This window comes from Heptranchias perlo, chromosome 43 (assembly GCF_035084215.1).
Source record: "Heptranchias perlo isolate sHepPer1 chromosome 43, sHepPer1.hap1, whole genome shotgun sequence".
Taxonomy (NCBI): Eukaryota; Metazoa; Chordata; class Chondrichthyes; order Hexanchiformes; family Hexanchidae; genus Heptranchias; species Heptranchias perlo.
Window position 1 is genome coordinate 9,251,323 of NC_090367.1, and position 12,131 is coordinate 9,263,453.

A 12,131-nucleotide genomic window follows, 5' to 3' on the forward strand; every position below is an offset into this window, starting at 1 on the left:
CTGAGGTGTGTGGAATGCTTCACTAAAGGTCTCAAACCAAAAGCAGAGAGTAACCAGATCCTGCGACACTGCCAGAGAGGCCTGTGAGAGCCATCCTGAGCTTGGGGCTCAGCTTTTGCCAAGACGGAATTCGGGATCTGGGCGATGTGAGGGTGCAGACCGAGAGGTTCTCCACCCTTCTGTTACTAATGAGCCTGCTAGATGTACAGGAGATCCTGCAATGCCATTGTCAGGGTACTAAAATTCCCCTGTCCCTTCTTTTAACCAGCTGCTGAACATGTGCTAATATCCTCACGGTGTCATTGCAAAGCCACTTGTAAAGAAATTGGAGAGTCAAGACTAAGTGTCAGGTGAAGCAAGGTGGGAGACCAGCGCACGGACGTAATTCAGTCCCCATTTTAGAGTCGTACGTTCTGCATTTTTATGTTTCCATTATAAATTCCTACAGCCACATTTACAATAGCAAATTCCTATGTAAACGTGTCACGCTGTAATTACACCCTCCCACCACGGATGGCGCTGCAGCCATCTCTTGCTGTAAGCAATTCGTTCCACAGAGCGGCCCCCGACTTCTGCTTTCTCAGTGGGGGCATCTGAGAAGGGGGTAAAGTCATTCTGTACCTTGCCCCCCGCCATTCATTAACTCCAAACTCCATTTACCCTGAGTCCTCCATTAGTTGGCATATTGTCGGCATTAAATACTTGCACAAGTAATTAATCGATAGTCAATGCCCAACAACAGGAATGTGTCGTGGCAAAAGTTGACAAGATTTTGGTAATATAACAGGTGACGCGCAGTCTGTCAGATGAGCTACGTTAGTGCTAAGTGGGCAGACTGAAAGTTCCCCTGGCTTCATGCACCAGGGGTCTGGGGAGCCAGGGCAGGGGGGGATGTGGGTGAGGGGATGTACCTTGAATGTAAGGTGATGCTGCATATGAAAAACACTGAAGCTTGAGTTCCCAAGGTTTCTACTAAAGGTTTGATTTCTGGAAAGTAGAAAATCGTTCTTTACAAGAACTCCCAGGCGGTTCAATATTTCTCCAACAAACAGTGCAGAATGATAAACACAAGGTACATACAGTAGGATACCTTTTTTTGATACCTTTGGTGATCCCTTTCATATTCCATGGCCACATATCTCCTCCGGCTAAGGGGTGGGCACAGAGACCGACTCCCAGCTCTCCTCGAGCGCTCCACAGAGTATCAGTGAAACAGCGGTGACTTTCTCTAACTGAGGGGGAATCTCCACTTCTTAACCTGTGCCCAAACACAGAGTAAAGCTCCCTCTACACCGTCCCATCAAACACTTCCAGGGCAGGTCCAGGGTTAGATACAGAGTAAAGCTCCCTCTACACCGTCCCATCAAACACTCCCAGGGCAGGTCCAGGGTTAGATACAGAGTAAAGCTCCCTCTACACCGTCCCATCAAACACTCCCAGGGCAGGTCCAGGGTTAGATACAGAGTAAAGCTCCCTCTACACCGTCCCATCAAACACTCCCAGGGCAGGTCCAGGGTTAGATACAGAGTAAAGCTCCCTCTACACTGTCCCATCAAACACTCCCAGGGCAGGTACAGGGTTAGATACAGAGTAAAGCTCCCTCTACACCGTCCCATCAAACACTCCCAGGGCAGGTCCAGGGTTAGATACAGAGTAAAGCTCCCTCTACACTGTCCCATCAAACACTCCCAGGGCAGGTACAGGGTTAGATACAGAGTAAAGCTCCCTCTACACCGTCCCATCAAACACTCCCAGGGCAGGTACAGGGTTAGATACAGAGTAAAGCTCCCTCTACACCGTCCCATCAAACACTCCCAGGGCAGGTACAGGGTTAGATACAGAGTAAAGCTCCCTCTACACCGTCCCATCAAACACTCCCAGGGCAGGTCCAGGGTTAGATACAGAGTAAAGCTCCCTCTACACCGTCCCATCAAACACTCCCAGGGCAGGTCCAGGGTTAGATACAGAGTAAAGCTCCCTCTACACTGTCCCATCAAACACTCCCAGGGCAGGTACAGGGTTAGATACAGAGTAAAGCTCCCTCTACACCGTCCCATCAAACACTCCCAGGGCAGGTCCAGGGTTAGATACAGAGTAAAGCTCCCTCTACACTGTCCCATCAAACACTCCCAGGGCAGGTACAGGGTTAGATACAGAGTAAAGCTCCCTCTACACTGTCCCATCAAACACTTCCAGGGCAGGTCCAGGGTTAGATACAGAGTAAAGCTCCCTCTACACTGTCCCATCAAACACTCCCAGGACAGGTACAGCACAGGTTAGATACAGAGTAAAGCTCCCTCTACACCGTCCCATCAAACACTCCCAAGGCAGGTCCAGGGTTAGATACAGAGTAAAGCTCCCTCTACACTGTCCCATCAAACACTCCCAGGGCAGATAGAGGGTTAGATACAGAGTAAAGCTTCCTCTACACCGTCCCATCAAACACTCCCAGGGCAGGTCCAGGGTTAGATACAGAGTAAAGCTCCCTCTACACTGTCCCATCAAACACTCCCAGGGCAGGTACAGCACGGGTTAGATACAGAGTAAAACTCCCTCTACACTGTCCCACCAAACACTCCCAGGGCAGGTAGAGCACGGGTTAGATACAGAGTAAAGCTCCCTCTGCACCGTCCCATCAAACACTCCCAGGGCAGGTGCAGCACGGGTTAGATACAGAGTAAAGCTCCCTCTACACTGTCCCATCAAACACTCCCTGGGCAGGTCCAGGGTTAGATACAGAGTAAAGCTCCCTCTACACTGTCCCTTTACACTCCTCTTTGCCACTTTCAGTGACAACCCCGAGCAAACCCAGTGATAAGACACGGCAGATTCAGTGTCAGGTCTGCAGCTCAGTACTGGAGAATTCTTATTTTGAAAACACACCATAAAAACAAACATTAACACAGCCCTGATTACACTGAAACACTAACCTAGCCATTATTGCAACAAAATATTTATATGAGTTTTAAACAGCATAAGGATGAGTAATTTTGATTTAGCAACTCAGCCACTGTAAAGTAAACTAATGGAAAATAAACTAGTTAAACACAAATCCCAAGAAAGAATTCATTAGATTCAATATAAAGTCCTATTAAACACTGCCTTGATACATTTACCAGATGTAAACACTTCAAGCCATTAGCATAGCAGAGGGTGCTGCAGAGGAGATTTACTAGAATGGTCCCAGGGATGAGGGACTTCAGTTACGTGGAGAGACTGGAGAAGCTGGGATTGTTCTCCTTAGAGCAGAGAAGGTTAAGGGGCGGAGCTGAGAACGGGGCTGAGGGGCAGAGCTGGGAACGGGGCTGAGGGGCAGAGCTGAGAACGGGGCTGAGGGGCGGAGCTGGGATGGGGCTGAGGGGCGGAGCTGGGAACGGGGCTGAGGGGCGGAGCTGGGAACGGGGCTGAGGGGCGGAGCTGGGATGGGGCTTAGGGCGGAGCTGGGAATGGGTTTGAGGGGCGGAGCTGGGATGGGGCTGAGGGGCGGAGCTGAGGGGCGGAGCTGGGAACGGGGCTGAGGGGCGGAGCTGGGAACGGGGCTGAGGGGCGGAGCTGGGAACGGGGCTGAGGGGCGGAGCTGGGAACGGAGCTGAGGGGCGGAGCTGGGAACGGGGCTGAGGGGCGGAGCTGGGAACGGGGCTGAGGGGCGGAGCTGGGAACGGGGCTGAGGGGCGGAGCTGGGAACGGGGCTGAGGGTGGAGTTGGGAACCGGTCTGAGGGTGGAGCTGGCAATGGGGCTGAGGGGCAGAGCTGGGAACGGGGCTGAGGGGCGGAGCTGGGAATGGGTCTGAGGGGCGGAGCTGGGAACGGGGCTGAGGGTGGAGTTGGGAACCGGTCTGAGGGTGGAGCTGGCAATGGGGCTGAGGGGCAGAGCTGGGAATGGGGCTGAGGGGAGGAGCTGGGAACGGGGCTGAGGGGCGGAGCTGGGAACGGGGCTAAGGGTGGAGTTGGGAACCGGTCTGAGGGTGGAGCTGGCAATGGGGCTGAGGGGCAGAGCTGGGAACGGGGCTGAGGGGAGGAGCTGGGAACGGGGCTGAGGGGCAGAGCTGGGAACGGGGCTGAGGGGCGGAGCTGGTAATGGGGCTGAGAGGCGGAGCTGGGAACAGTACTGAACTCCAGCAAAGTGTGCCCAGTTAGCATGTACTGGTACGTTCCATTGCCCTGTTTGCTGCTCATGTGTTTATCTGAGATTACCCTCTATGTAGGGTTAGGGTTACAGGTTTTGAGTCTGCCATGGATATACTCTCAGGTACAACAGTTCCCGTCAGTCCCACAAGCGGTCCCAGTGTCTTACGTTCAGGAGTGCGCCTGTGGTGCCCAATATCTAACTATACAATAGGGTAACTCGGGGGTCTTCCAATAAGACCCACTTGTGATTTGGACTGGATGCCGCACCTTGCACACTCCTCTCACCCTCACTAATTTCTTCCCCACTCTTTTCGAGGGCGGAGTGTGACAGGGAGTGAGAGGGGACCAGGCACCAACTGTTAATCTGCTTTATTTTACAGACATGTGAGCATACAGAGTAACAGATATAATCACATCTCACCTTCATTCAACTAGCTACCGAATCCTCGAGAATAAGATAAATAATGACAATACACCGCACTATCCCGATTATCAGGCTCACTTAACCTTCCCTGCTCAGATCCGGGACTTGAGGTGAGTGAGCTTCCCCTCACAAGACCGGGCTTCCTTCCCAGAGCTAGCTGCCCGTGCACCCCTCTGCCTTTTTCTATCGGTGTTCCCAGCCAGTGGGAAGGCTGGCCCTCGGACTCCCTCCCCGTTCAGTCATTTGCCCGTCAATAAAACCAGTTGCCTTTCCTTGGGACAAGAGTTTAAAGAAAGCATCTCCTGCTAACCTCAAAATGAATACAATCCATCCTGGATTAATGGGCCTGGGTTGAGAAAATCGACCCTCATTGTCTCTGTTTGAAGTGGACTGTGAGCTGTAACAGTCCACAAACTGGCTCGTCTGGCTTTAATACACAACTTCGAACGTATGTTTCCTGTGCAAATTCACTTTGTTTTAAAACACAAAATGTAACCGTAATTAATTCCTAAATCTTTTCCATGCCCCCTGCCCCTCACCCTGTCGTCTCTCTGCCCCCTTACCTTATTCTCACTCTCCCCTCCTCACTCTGCACTCCCTGTACCCTCTTTTACTTATTTACCCAGAGAGTGGTGAGAATGTGGAACTCGCTCCCACAAGGAGTAGTTGAGGTGAATAGCGTAGATACATTTAAGGGGAAGCTGGATAAACACATGAGGGAGAAAGGAATAGAAGGATATGCTGATAGGGTGAGATGAAGTAGGGAGGGAGGAGGCTTGTGTGGAGCATAAGAACATGGGAACAGGAGGAGGCCATTCAGCCCCTCGTGCCTGTTCTGTCATTCAATGAGATCAGGGCTGATCTGTATCCCAACTCCATCGACCCACCTTGTCTCCAGATCCCTTAATACCCTCTGCTAGCAACAATCTATCGATCAAAGATTTAAAATTATTAATTGAGCTAGCATCTACTGCTTTTTGTGGGAGAGAGTTCCTCACTTCTACCGCCCTTTGTGTGAAGAACTGTTTCCTAACTTCTCGCCTGAATGGCCTGCCACTGATTTTAAGGTGATGTCCCCTTGTCCTGACCAGCAGAAAAAGTTTCTCTCTATCGACCCTTTCAATTCCTTTCAAAATCCTAAAAACGTCAATCAAATCACCCCTCAACCTTCTATAGTCCAGAGAATACAAGTCTAGTTTAAGTAATCTCTCCTCATAATCTAACCCTTGGAGCCCTGGTCACATTCTGGTGAATCTGCACTGCACTCCTTCCAAGGCCATCTATCCTTCCCAGGGTGTGGTGCCCAGAACTGTACACAGTGCTCCAGATGTGGTCTAACCAGGGCTTTGTATAGCTGTAGCAAAACTTCCTCCCCTTTATATTCTAGCCCTCTAGTTATAAAGGCTAACATTCCATTAGCCTTTTTGATTATTTTTTGTACCTGATCACAACATTTTAATGATCTGTGTACATGGACTCCTAAATCTCTTTGGACCTCCACTGTTCCCGGCTTTTCACCATTTCAAAAATACTCGGATCGATCATTTTTTGGTCCAAAATGAATGACCTCACCATCGCCGTTGACCAGAAACTTAACTGGACCAGCCATATAAATACTGTGGCTACAAGAGCAGGTCAGAGGCTGGGTATTCTGCGGCGAGTGACTCACCTCCTGACTTCCCAAAGCCTTTCCACCATCTACAAGGCACAAGTCAGGAGTGTGATGGAATACTCTCCACTTGCCTGGATGAGTGCAGCTCCAACAACACTCAAGAAGCTCGACATCATCCAGGACAAAGCAGCTCGCTTGATTGGCACCCCATCCACCACCCTAAACATTCATTCCCTTCACCATCGGCGCACAGTGGCTGCAGTGTGTACCATCCACAGGATGCACTGCAGCAACTCGCCAAGGCTTCTTCGACAGCATCTCCCAAACCCGCGACCTCTACCACCGAGAAGGACAAGAGCAGCAGGCACATGGGAACAACACCACCTGCACGTTCCCCTCCAAGTCACACACCATCCCGACTTGGAAATATATCGGCCGTTCCTTCATCGTCGCTGGGTCAAAATCCTGGAACTCCCTTCCTAACAGCGCTGTGGGAGAACCTTCACCACACGGACTGCAGCGGTTCAAGAAGGCGGCTCACCACCACCTTCTCAAGGGGCAATTAGGGATGGGCGATAAATGCCGGCCTCGCCAGCGACGCCCGCATCCCATGAACGAATAATTAAAAAAAACTTAACTGCGTTGAAATCCACCTGCCACAGTTTTGCCCACTCACTTAATCTATCAATGTCTCTTTGTAATTTTATGCTACGTCTACACTACTTACGATTCCACCCATATTTGTGTCATCAGCAAACTTGCAAATAAAGATACAGGCAGCAGAACCTCTCCTCCCATTACAACAGTGGCATCATTGGTTATAAAGCGCTTGGGGACGCTCTGGGGTTGTGAAAGGCGCTATATAAATGCAAGTCTTTATTACTTTCAATGGAGAACCATCAGGAGCAGAAATATCATGGCCGATGTACACCTCCCCGCCGCCATTTTGTGGTTCACCCACTGCGTCCCTGGCTGAGACTGGTGAACTCGCGAGATGAGGAGAATTGTTCCTGCTCCAATGTTTCTGTTAGTTCAGAGAGGTGGCTGGTTGCTGCAGTTTGCGATCTGTCCCCATAGTGTCCCCACTTCCCACCGTGTGGGTCCCCGCTCACACTGGTCAGTCTGAAGGTCCAAACTGGACTGAATTCAGCACTCAGGAATCACGCAGGATGTCACACTCGGTGTGTTAGACCGACACAGAATGTCACACTCGGTGTGTTAGACCGACACAGAATGTCACACTCGGTGTGTTAGACCGATACAGAATGTCACACTCGGTGTGTTAGACCGATACGGAATCTCACACTCGGTGTGTTAGACCGATACGGAATGTCACACTCGGTGTGTTAGACCGGTACAGAATGTCACACTCGGTGTGTTAGACCGACACAGAATGTCACACTCGGTGTGTTAGACCGATACAGAATGTCACACTCGGTGTGTTAGACCGATACAGAATCTCACACTCGGTGTGTTAGACCGATACAGAATCTCACACTCGGTGTGTTAGACCGATACAGAATGTCACACTTGGTGTGTTAGACCGATACAGAATGTCACACTCGGTGTGTTAGACTGACACAGAATGTCACACTCGGTGTGTTAGACCGACACAGAATGTCACACTCGGTGTGTTAGACCGGTACAGAATGTCACACTCGGTGTGTTAGACTGACACAGAATGTCACACTCGGTGTGTTAGACCGACACAGAATGTCACACTCGGTGTGTTAGACCGGTACAGAATGTCACACTCGGTGTGTTAGACCGATACAGAATGTCACACTCGGTGTGTTAGACTGACACAGAATGTCACACTCGGTGTGTTAGACTGACACAGAATGTCACACTCGGTGTGTTAGACCGATACAGAATCTCACACTCGGTGTGTTAGACCGATACGGAATGTCACACTCGGTGTGTTAGACCGATACAGAATCTCACACTCGGTGTGTTAGACCGATACGGAATCGCACACTCGGTGTGTTAGGCCGATACGGAATCTCACACTCGGTGTGTTAGACCGATACGGAATGTCACACTCGGTGTGTTAGACCGATACGGAATCTCACACTCGGTGTGTTAGACCGATACAGAATCTCACACTCGGTGTGTTAGACCGATACAGAATCTCACACTCGGTGTGTTAGACCGATACGGAATGTCACACTCGGTGTGTTAGACCGATACAGAATGTCACACTCGGTGTGTTAGACCGATACAGAATGTCACACTCGGTGTGTTAGACCGACACAGAATGTCACACTCGGTGTGTTAGACCGATACGGAATGTCACACTCGGTGTGTTAGACCGATACGGAATCTCACACTCGGTGTGTTAGACCGATACAGAATGTCACACTCGGTGTGTTAGACCGATACAGAATTTCACACTCGGTGTGTTAGACTGACACAGAATCTCACACTCGGTGTGTTAGACCGATACAGAATGTCACACTCGGTGTGTTAGACTGACACAGAATGTCACACTCGATGTGTTAGACCGATACAGAATCTCACACTCGGTGTGTTAGACCGATACAGAATGTCACACTCGGTGTGTTAGACCGATACAGAATGTCACACTCGGTGTGTTAGACCGATACAGAATGTCACACTCGGTGTGTTGGACCGATACAGAATGTCACACTCGGTGTGTTAGACCGATACAGAATGTCACACTCGGTGTGTTAGACTGACACAGAATGTCACACTCGGTGTGTTAGACCGATACAGAATCTCACACTCGGTGTGTTAGACCGATACAGAATCTCACACTCGGTGTGTTAGACTGACACAGAATGTCACACTCGGTGTGTTAGACCGATACAGAATCTCACACTCGGTGTGTTAGACCGATACAGAATGTCACACTCGGTGTGTTAGACCGATACAGAATGTCACACTCGGTGTGTTAGACCGACACAGAATGTCACACTCGGTGTGTTAGACTGACACAGAATCTCACACTCGGTGTGTTAGACCGATACGGAATCTCACACTCGGTGTGTTAGACCGATACAGAATGTCACACTCGGTGTGTTAGACTGACACAGAATGTCACACTTGGTGTGTTAGACTGACACAGAATGTCACACTCGGTGTGTTAGACCGATACAGAATGTCACACTCGGTGTGTTAGACCGACACAGAATGTCACACTCGGTGTGTTAGACCGATACAGAATGTCACACTCGGTGTGTTAGACCGACACAGAATGTCACACTCGGTGTGTTAGACCGATACGGAATGTCACACTCGGTGTGTTAGACCGATACGGAATGTCACACTCGGTGTGTTAGACCGATACGGAATCTCACACTCGGTGTGTTAGACCGATACAGAATGTCACACTCGGTGTGTTAGACCGATACAGAATGTCACACTCGGTGTGTTAGACTGACATAGAATCTCACACTCGGTGTGTTAGACCGATACAGAATGTCACACTCGGTGTGTTAGACTGACACAGAATGTCACACTCGGTGTGTTAGACCGATACAGAATCTCACACTCGGTGTGTTAGACCGATACAGAATGTCACACTCGGTGTGTTAGACCGATACAGAATGTCACACTCGGTGTGTTAGACCGATACAGAATGTCACACTCGGTGTGTTAGACCGATACAGAATGTCACACTCGGTGTGTTAGACCGATACAGAATGTCACACTCGGTGTGTTGGACCGATACAGAATCTCACACTCGGTGTGTTAGACCGATACAGAATGTCACACTCGGTGTGTTAGACTGACACAGAATGTCACACTCGGTGTGTTAGACCGATACAGAATCTCACACTCGGTGTGTTAGACCGATACAGAATCTCACACTCGGTGTGTTAGACTGACACAGAATGTCACACTCGGTGTGTTAGACCGATACAGAATCTCACACTCGGTGTGTTAGACCGATACAGAATCTCACACTCGGTGTGTTAGACCGATACAGAATCTCACACTCGGTGTGTTAGACCGACACAGAATGTCACACTCGGTGTGTTAGACCGATACAGAATGTCACACTCGGTGTGTTAGACCGATACAGAATGTCACACTCGGTGTGTTAGACCGATACAGAATGTCACACTCGGTGTGTTAGACCGGTACAGAATGTCACACTCGGTGTGTTAGACCGATACGGAATCTCACACTCGGTGTGTTAGACCGATACAGAATGTCACACTCGGTGTGTTAGACCGATACAGAATGTCACACTCGGTGTGTTAGACCGATACAGAATGTCACACTCGGTGTGTTAGACAGACACAGAATGTCACACTCGGTGTGTTAGACCGATACAGAATGTCACACTCGGTGTGTTAGACTGACACAGAATGTCACACTCGGTGTGTTAGACTGACACAGAATCTCACACTCGGTGTGTTAGACCGATACGGAATGTCACACTCGGTGTGTTAGACCGATACAGAATGTCACACTCGGTGTGTTAGACTGACACAGAATCTCACACTCGGTGTGTTAGACCGATACGGAATCTCACACTCGGTGTGTTAGACCGATACAGAATGTCACACTCGGTGTGTTAGACTGACACAGAATGTCACACTTGGTGTGTTAGACTGACACAGAATGTCACACTCGGTGTGTTAGACCGATACAGAATGTCACACTCGGTGTGTTAGACCGACACAGAATGTCACACTCGGTGTGTTAGACCGATACAGAATGTCACACTCGGTGTGTTAGACCGACACAGAATGTCACACTCGGTGTGTTAGACCGATACGGAATGTCACACTCGGTGTGTTAGACCGATACGGAATGTCACACTCGGTGTGTTAGACCGATACGGAATCTCACACTCGGTGTGTTAGACCGATACAGAATGTCACACTCGGTGTGTTAGACCGATACAGAATGTCACACTCGGTGTGTTAGACTGACATAGAATCTCACACTCGGTGTGTTAGACCGATACAGAATGTCACACTCGGTGTGTTAGACTGACACAGAATGTCACACTCGGTGTGTTAGACCGATACAGAATCTCACACTCGGTGTGTTAGACCGATACAGAATGTCACACTCGGTGTGTTAGACCGATACAGAATGTCACACTCGGTGTGTTAGACCGATACAGAATGTCACACTCGGTGTGTTGGACCGATACAGAATCTCACACTCGGTGTGTTAGACCGATACAGAATGTCACACTCGGTGTGTTAGACTGACACAGAATGTCACACTCGGTGTGTTAGACCGATACAGAATCTCACACTCGGTGTGTTAGACCGATACAGAATCTCACACTCGGTGTGTTAGACTGACACAGAATGTCACACTCGGTGTGTTAGACCGATACAGAATCTCACACTCGGTGTGTTAGACCGATACAGAATCTCACACTCGGTGTGTTAGACCGATACAGAATCTCACACTCGGTGTGTTAGACCGACACAGAATGTCACACTCGGTGTGTTAGACCGATACAGAATGTCACACTCGGTGTGTTGGACCGATACAGAATGTCACACTCGGTGTGTTAGACCGATACAGAATGTCACACTCGGTGTGTTAGACCGGTACAGAATGTCACACTCGGTGTGTTAGACCGATACGGAATCTCACACTCGGTGTGTTAGACCGATACAGAATGTCACACTCGGTGTGTTAGACCGATACAGAATGTCACACTCGGTGTGTTAGACCGATACAGAATGTCACACTCGGTGTGTTAGACTGACACAGAATGTCACACTCGGTGAGTAAGACCGGTTAATTTGGGAATCGGTTGGTGTCGGTGTGAGCTCTGGCCTCCTCCCTGCTCACACCCGGCCGTTAAACCGACTCGGGCAGACACCGGCGGATCGCAGCTCAGGGTCTCCGTCAATTAACCCTGGTTCACTGTGGGGGCGATCTCACTCGTCCTGAAATGACATCTTGCTGTCGTCTGAAACCTGGAGAATTTAGCGGACGTGTGGACCTGTTTCAGGAATTCGGCCT